Below are 7,481 nucleotides of genomic sequence, written 5' to 3'. Positions count from 1 at the left end.
CCCGCCTCCCGCCTCCCGCCTCCCGCCTCCCGCCTCCCGCCTCCCGCCTCCCGCCTCCCGCCTCCCGCCACGGCCCCGCCCTGTTTGAATTCCCTCGAGTTTTCTGAGATGGCTCGTGAAATACTTATGTAAAAGCCGTGAGAAGTCACGCGATGGAGCATACAGCGTGATCCGTGCTGTGGGTGGGTTGTTATTTCTGTCGTGGAGGGGACACTTGGGAGACCCTGGACAAGCGCTGCTTGTGAATATTGGGCGCTCGGGGCTGGTGGGTGAGGGAGCCGTGGGATTTCTGCTGCCCAGCACGGGGTTTCACGGCCCTCGGAACCCACCATGCGTAAATAGCCATGGTGCCCTCCTTTCTCCCCTGCTAGGGCTTTTTTTTCTTCTCATTGATTCTAATATCTCCATTATTTATGATATGGGCCGTGCCCCCCCAACTTCCCTTGAACTTTCCCACTTGGCCCTGGCGGTTTGCCTGAGGCGATGTCCTTTGGGAAGTCCTTGCCTTGTGATTTTGACCCTGCCCCAATCTCCAATTCTCCGTTACCTCTAGCCTAGCCCAGCCCTTCATTGTCTGTTACCTCTGGATCACCTGGCCACTTCCCACCCTTAATGCCATCTAGACCCCTTCCTGATTATCTCCTGGTAACCCTAGCTGATCAGGCACTCCTAGATCCCATTCAAATCTTCCTACAAAATCTTTTTCCCTTATAAAAGGTGTCAGTCTCACCTACCAAGGGCACTGGTTCTTGAGAGTTCCTCTGCTTCTATTGGTGAAACAATAAACCTTGTCTCTGACTGAAAGAAGGCTTAACCTACGTCTTTTGCTCTTGAACTTCAGGGTTTCTAGCACCCCTAGAATGCAACAATTATCTTTTTTTCCTTAATACTATTTTATTTTTTCTAATTACATGTAAAGATAGTTTTCAACATCCAGTTTTATAAGATTTTGAGTTCCAAATTTTTTTCTTCCTCCTTCCCCTCCCCCCACCCCAAGACTGCGTGCATTCTGATACAGGCTCTCCATATACATTCATATTGAAGCTATTTTCACATTAGTCTTGTTGTAAAGAAGAATTACAACCGTGGGATAAATCACGAGAAAGAAGAAACAAAAAAAATGAGAGAGCAAATAATATGCTTCGATCTGCATTCAGACTCCATAGTTCTTTTTCAGGATGTGGACGGCATTTTCCATCATGAGTCTTTTGGAGTTGTCTTATATCCTTGCATTGCTAAGAAGAAATAAGTCTATCAAAGTTAGTCATCTCACAATGTAACTGCTACTGTGTATGATGTTCTCCTGGTTCTGCTCATTTCACTCTGTATCTGTTCATATAAGTCTTTACAGGTTTTTCTGAAGTTCGCCTGCTCATCATTTTTTATAGTACAATAGTATTCATTACATTCATATACTGCAACTTGTTCAGCCATTCCCCAACTGATGGGCATCTCCTCAATTTCCAATTCTTTTCCACCACAAAAAGAGCTGCTATAAATATTTTTGTACATGTGTGGCCTTTTCCTATTCTTAGGATCTCTTTGGGATACAGACCTAGAAGTGCTATTGCTGGTCAAAGGGTATGCACATTTTTATAGCCCTTTGGGCACAGTTCCAAATTGCTCTCCAGAATGGCTGGATCAGTTCACAACTCCACTAACAATGCATTAGTATTCTAATTTCCCCTCATCTTCTCCAGCATTTATCATTTTTTTTTGTCATATTATCCAATCTGATAGGTGTGAGGTCGTACCTCAGAGTTGTTTTAATTTGCATTTCTCTGATCAATAGTGATTTAGGGCATTTTTTCTTACAACCATAGATAGCTTTAATTTCTTCATCTGAAAACTGCTTGTTCATGTTCTTTGACCATTTATCAAATGGGGAACGATTTGTATTCTTATAAATTTGACTCAGTTCTCTATACATTTTAGAAATGAGCCTTTTATCAAATGCTAGCTGTAAAAATTGTTTCCCAGCTTTCTGCTTCCCTTCTATTATTGGTTGCATTGGCTTTGTTTGTACAAAACCTTTTTAATTTAATATAATAAAAAATATCCATATTAAATTCCATAATGTTCTCTGTCTTCTGTTTGGTCATAAATTCTTCCCATCTCCATAGTTCTGACTGGTAAACTATTCTTTGGTCTCCTAATTTGCTTATGGTATCAACCTTTATGTCTAAATCATGTACACATTTTTATCTTATCTTGGTATACTGTGTAAGATGTTGGTCTATGCCTAGTTTTTTTTTTTTTTTTTAGGCAATTGGGGTTAAGTGACTTGCCCAGGGTCACACAGCTAGTAAGTGACAAGTGTTTGGTCTGAGGCCGGAGTTGAACTCAGGTCCTCCTGACTTCAGGGCCGGTGCTTTAGCCATTGCACCACCTAGCTGCCCCTCTATGCCTAGTTTCTGCCATACTATTTTCCAGTTTTCTCTGCAGTTATTGTTAAATAGTGAGTTCTTATCCCAGAAGCTGGAGTCTTTGGATTTATCAAACAGTAGATTACTATAGTCATTGACTACTGTGCCTTGTGTACCTAACCTATTCCGTTGATCCACTACTCTATTTCTTAGCTAGTACCAAATAGTTTTGATGATTGCTACCTTATAATACAGTTTTAGATCTGGTAAGGCTAGTCTCCATTATCTATTTGTGAAGTAAACCCTATACCATCGAATTTGGTGACTTGCTTTTAATGGTTAAAGTAGGCATGAAATGAGGTTATCCATTTCTTGGATAGAGAAAGGCAGCAAACATTTATCAAACCCATGCTATATGCAAGACACTTGCTGTGGGTTGGAGATAAAGAAAAATGTGTCTTTATAGGGGTAACCTCTTAATTCCCCAGGCATATCTCTAAGCCTGTTCCCTTATATAAACGAAATAGGTAGTTGTGAGAGCCCTGACCCCCCAAAAAGCTGCTTCTAATCTCCTTAAAAATGCTTCTAGTGGTTCCTTCTTAAGCTTTTTACTGCTGAGCAGAAAATAGGCATTTCAAGCGTACTCCAGTCATCCTCTGCAGTCCCTTACGTAATCTGAGAAATCTTGGTACTCCAGTATGAAGCTAAACTTTATTTGTGGTATCTCAAAAGAGATGAGCACGGGACAATACATGTAGCAAAAGAGATATTTACAGAATCTCAAATTTTCTTTTACCTAACAGTTTCTACTTTCTTATTGTAGGCTTCACTAAAGTAATTTTAAGGAACTCCCTTTGTGAGTCAGCCAAAGAGGAAGAACCAGTGTATGAAGCCTAGACTAGACCCATAATTTTCAAGTAATTCCCCTCTAACATTTAAAAAGATTCTGTAGTCTCCTTTAGACTCAAAATTGTTAAACCTAAATTAATAGTGTTAACAATTGATCTTTTTCATAATACTGTTTAAATTTCATGGCCTAATAGACCTTGCCTAGTAAGAAGATTGCTTATGCTTGTACTTCTAATCTTAAATCTTAGGTGTGGAAGGGGTTAGGGTTCCTTTGTAAAGCAAAACTATGGTGCTGTTAATTTTAACTTACAGGGATAACTTAAGTAGTAACTATCCATTGAACTTAAAGGGGAAAAAAAAGCTCTGTGGAGTGAATATGTATTTGATGGGGAGATTATTTCAGTAACCATAATGTCTTATCATCTTATTTTATTATAGCCCAGTCATGCACATAGGGGACACACATAAAAGTAAGCATAGGATCATTAGAATATCCTCTCAATTACGTCACTCTTAATGCCCTGTCCAGTTAGTTACATTAGTAATTTTAATGCAGAAAATGGGTATTTCCATACGCACCCATAGAGATTCTGACTTCTGTCTATTTTCACCTCAGAATTTTGAAATGTTTGGACGTTTTCAGTATTTACCTGGCAATAATTATGGAATTCTGAGATCCTGCAGGTAGGTAGGCTGTTCATTGAGCCCTTGAAGTAAGCATAGCAGATTTTACATTGGAATTTTAATTTCTTTTCTTTCTTTCTTTCTTTTTTTTTTTTTTTGGCTAGGCAATGGGGTTAAGTGACTTGCCCTGGGTCAGCTAGTGTTATGTGTCTCAGGTCGGATTTGAACCCAGGGCTGGTGCTCTAGCCACTGCGCCACCTAGCTGCCCCTGAAATTTTAATTTTTGTTGACTTGTCACTGAAATGACAGCATTGGAGGCAAATTGGAATAGATAAATGTTTTAAAGCAGATTACTCCTGTTCCAGATAATACAAGTAATTGTTGGTGGCACAAGATAGCAGAAAAATTCTGCTTATGATAGGAGATAATTTATGGCAGGAATTTATGGCAAGGTAGGGAAAAAACAATTCTATCACAGATGGGAAATTTGGAGATTACAAGGGGAATGAGAGGAGTTAACTGTGAAAAGTTATTTGAAACAAACATTAAGGGACTTGTCCTTCAAGATGAAAAAGTTAGGAGGGCTGCATCCACTTTTTTCAACTCCATTTTTGAGGATCCACTAATTCAATTCAACATCACTAAACATCTGTCTTTTAAAAGTTTATCAATTAACAAATGTGTTTTCTGTGGCATTTCTAGCCTATGGAGCCACTCAATATATGACTTTTTTTTAAAATCACAAATTCTTTGAAAATACTCAAATCACACATGCTATTGGGAGAGAAACATTTGAATGTAGGTACAAGGCCTTGTGTGTTAGGATAATAGAAGAGTTTGAAAGATATAGTATCTGGCAGAGAATGAAGGAAATGAATTGTTTGTTGGAGGAAAGGAGAACTTCATATAAAATTGAAGACTTCTAGTATTTGGACCATCATTAGCAAGCCATAGTTGTTGAATCATGGCTCCTCAGGCAGGATAAATTATTATGAATACTCATCAATTTTGGAGTATTAGGGTTCATAGTAGTCAATTACTACATAAGTCAATTGACTGCTTAGTAGTCAATTACTGCATAAGACAACTCTACCCCTCCTTCCTTCACCATAATCAGATCTATTGCTAGCTATAATTATATAATTCTGGTTCTGGTTGCCTTACACTGGGCTGTGTCTTAAAGAATGAAATCTTGACGTGTGCCTGGGGTGACCATCAAGAATTTTGGATACTGAGTCCTTGAGTAGTAATAGGACACTAAAGTATAAAGCAAGGGTTTTTTTGTTTATGGTTTGTTTGTTTTTTTTAACACAGTGATACCAGTATTCATGTGCAAATTAGTACTGCTGGGCATTTCATTTCTCAGCTGTCCTGATCCCTGAGAGAGAAAAAAGAACATGTGGTAGTTTCAGGACAATGTCTGTCCACAGAATTACAGGCTAGGGTTTAGCTGCTTAGGTGTTAGCACTGTAACACTTAGGAGGGCTCAAAAGGAATAAGAATCTTTCTTGTATTCACCAAACTTTAGAGCAGGGATTCTTAACCTTTTTTCTGTGATTTGACTTCCTTTGGCAGTTTAGTGAAGCCTACGGACCTCTTTTGAGAATAAGTAACATATATTGCTTACATTCATAATTGAAAGAAATATTGAATTTCAGTTAGAGATTAGTAAGATATATTCTTTCCCCTAGTTTAAAGACACTTTGATGTTAACAGTAAATTAGCAGTAGATAAAGCCCTAGACCTGGTGTTAGGAAGACTATAGTTCAAATCCAGCTCCAGACACTTAACTGGAGTGTATCTTTGGGCAAATCACTTTACAATTCTGTCTCAGATTCCTCATGTATAAAACAGGGGATAATAACAGTAACCTACCTCCCATGGCTGTTATAAGGGTAGAATGAGATATTTGCAAAGCACTTTGTAAATCTTAAAACACTCTATAAATGCTAACTATTTTATTCTTTTTTTTTGGAAGCAATTGGGGTTAAGTGACTTGCCCTGGGTCACATAGCTAGTAAATGTCTGAGGCCACATTTGAACTCAGATCCTCAATTCCAGGGCCAGTGCTCTATCCACAGCACCACTTAGCTGCCCCTATTTTATTATTAAATCTATCCACAGACCCCCAACAGGCATCCACAGTAAGAAACCCTTTGGAGTAAGCCGAGTCTAGGAATTTTTTCAGTATTCTGATCACAAACAAATGTGCTAAATAAGAGTGCACACATAGATTTATGGAGGTCTTTTGTCTGGGGCTACATTCATGCATTCTATCAGTTATACTCTAGCTTGGTGAGGAAAGAGGCACTGCCCTATCTGGCCAGACTATATAAGATATCTGGAATTTTGCCAGAAATTTAAGTCAAACTCACTGGTCTAGAGTTTGTTGAATCTACTTTTGGGTGTATGTGTGTGTTTGGGGGGTGGGGATTGCCCTTTTCCAGTCTTTTTAAGCTTCTGTCTCCTACTTACCATCTTTCACAGATCATTATCTATAATAGTAGCTCAGCATCAAGTCTTCCAGTTCCTTCAGTACTCTCAGATGTAGTTCATCTGTGCTAGGTGGCTCAAACTCATCAAGAACAACTAGATGCTCTTTTTAAAATATTATTTACCATGGATGTCAATATTCTATTAGCCATGTGATGCTTTATTATTGAAAGATAATTCTTGCCCGTCCCCTCGGCTCCTGCCTCGCCTCTACCTGCTGCTCCCTCACAGAGAGCGAGCAGGCCACTAGGGCCAAGCCGGCGCCATGGCAACCATGAGGCTGCCCAGCATCCTGCTCCCAGGTACACAGGGGTTGGAAAGACCACATTAGGCAAAGAATTTGCATCAAGAACAGGACTGACATACATTAATGTGGGTGATTTAGCACAAGAAGGACAGTTATATGATGACTTTGATGAAGAATATGTATGTCTCATTTTGGATGAAGACAGAGTAGTTGATGAGTTACAAAATAAAATGAAAGAAAGTGGAGTTATTGTTGATTACCAAGGCTGTGACTTCTTCCCTGAATGATGATTTCATGTAGTTTTTGTGCTTCAAACCGATAATTCTGTATTATATACAAGACTTGAAAAGAGGGGATACAGTGTCAAGAAACAATATTCAGTGTGAAATTTTCCAAATACTTTATGAAGAAGCCATGGTCTCCTACAACCATGAAATAGTACACTGGCTGCCCAGCAAAGTACCAGAAGAACTACAGAATAATTTAGATCAGATAATGAAATGGATTTAGCAGTGGATAAAAGATAATAATTGAATTTTGAGGGCAAAGTATTGGACTTTCAAGGTTTTCCACATGATGGTTAAAGATTTTCTTGACAATTTCTCCTTCCCCATGCTGTAGAAATTAAGACAACATACACCAAATTTTACTATCCAGGCTTGTGTTGTAGAAGTAGCAGGTGGACAATATATAAAGTTGTGTTGTAACTAAATTAATTTTTTTTTCTCCACGAGAAAACTGAAAACCCCCAAATACAATGAATAAGATATTAAGGCCTTTTAAATTTAGGAATTTTTTTTTTTTTAGGCAGTTGGGGTTAAGTTACTTGCCCAGGGTCACACAGCTAGTAAGTGTCAAGAGTTTGGTCTGAGGCCGGATTTGAACTCAAGTCCTCCTGACTT

The 7,481-nt window shown here is 38.8% G+C and overlaps 1 pseudogene; it reads left to right on the top strand.

Annotated features, from left to right (window-relative positions):
* The first annotated feature begins 6,597 nt into the window (after nucleotides 1-6,597).
* LOC114037140 lies at nucleotides 6,598-7,113 on the top strand (annotated as a pseudogene).
* Nucleotides 7,114-7,481: the final 368 nt, after the last annotated feature.

Source organism: Vombatus ursinus, unplaced genomic scaffold, assembly GCF_900497805.2.
Source record: "Vombatus ursinus unplaced genomic scaffold, bare-nosed wombat genome assembly UNPS02010219.1, whole genome shotgun sequence".
Classification (NCBI taxonomy): domain Eukaryota; kingdom Metazoa; phylum Chordata; class Mammalia; order Diprotodontia; family Vombatidae; genus Vombatus; species Vombatus ursinus.
The sequence above is the reverse complement of the archived record's forward strand: the minus strand, read 5'-3'. Positions and strand labels throughout refer to the sequence as shown.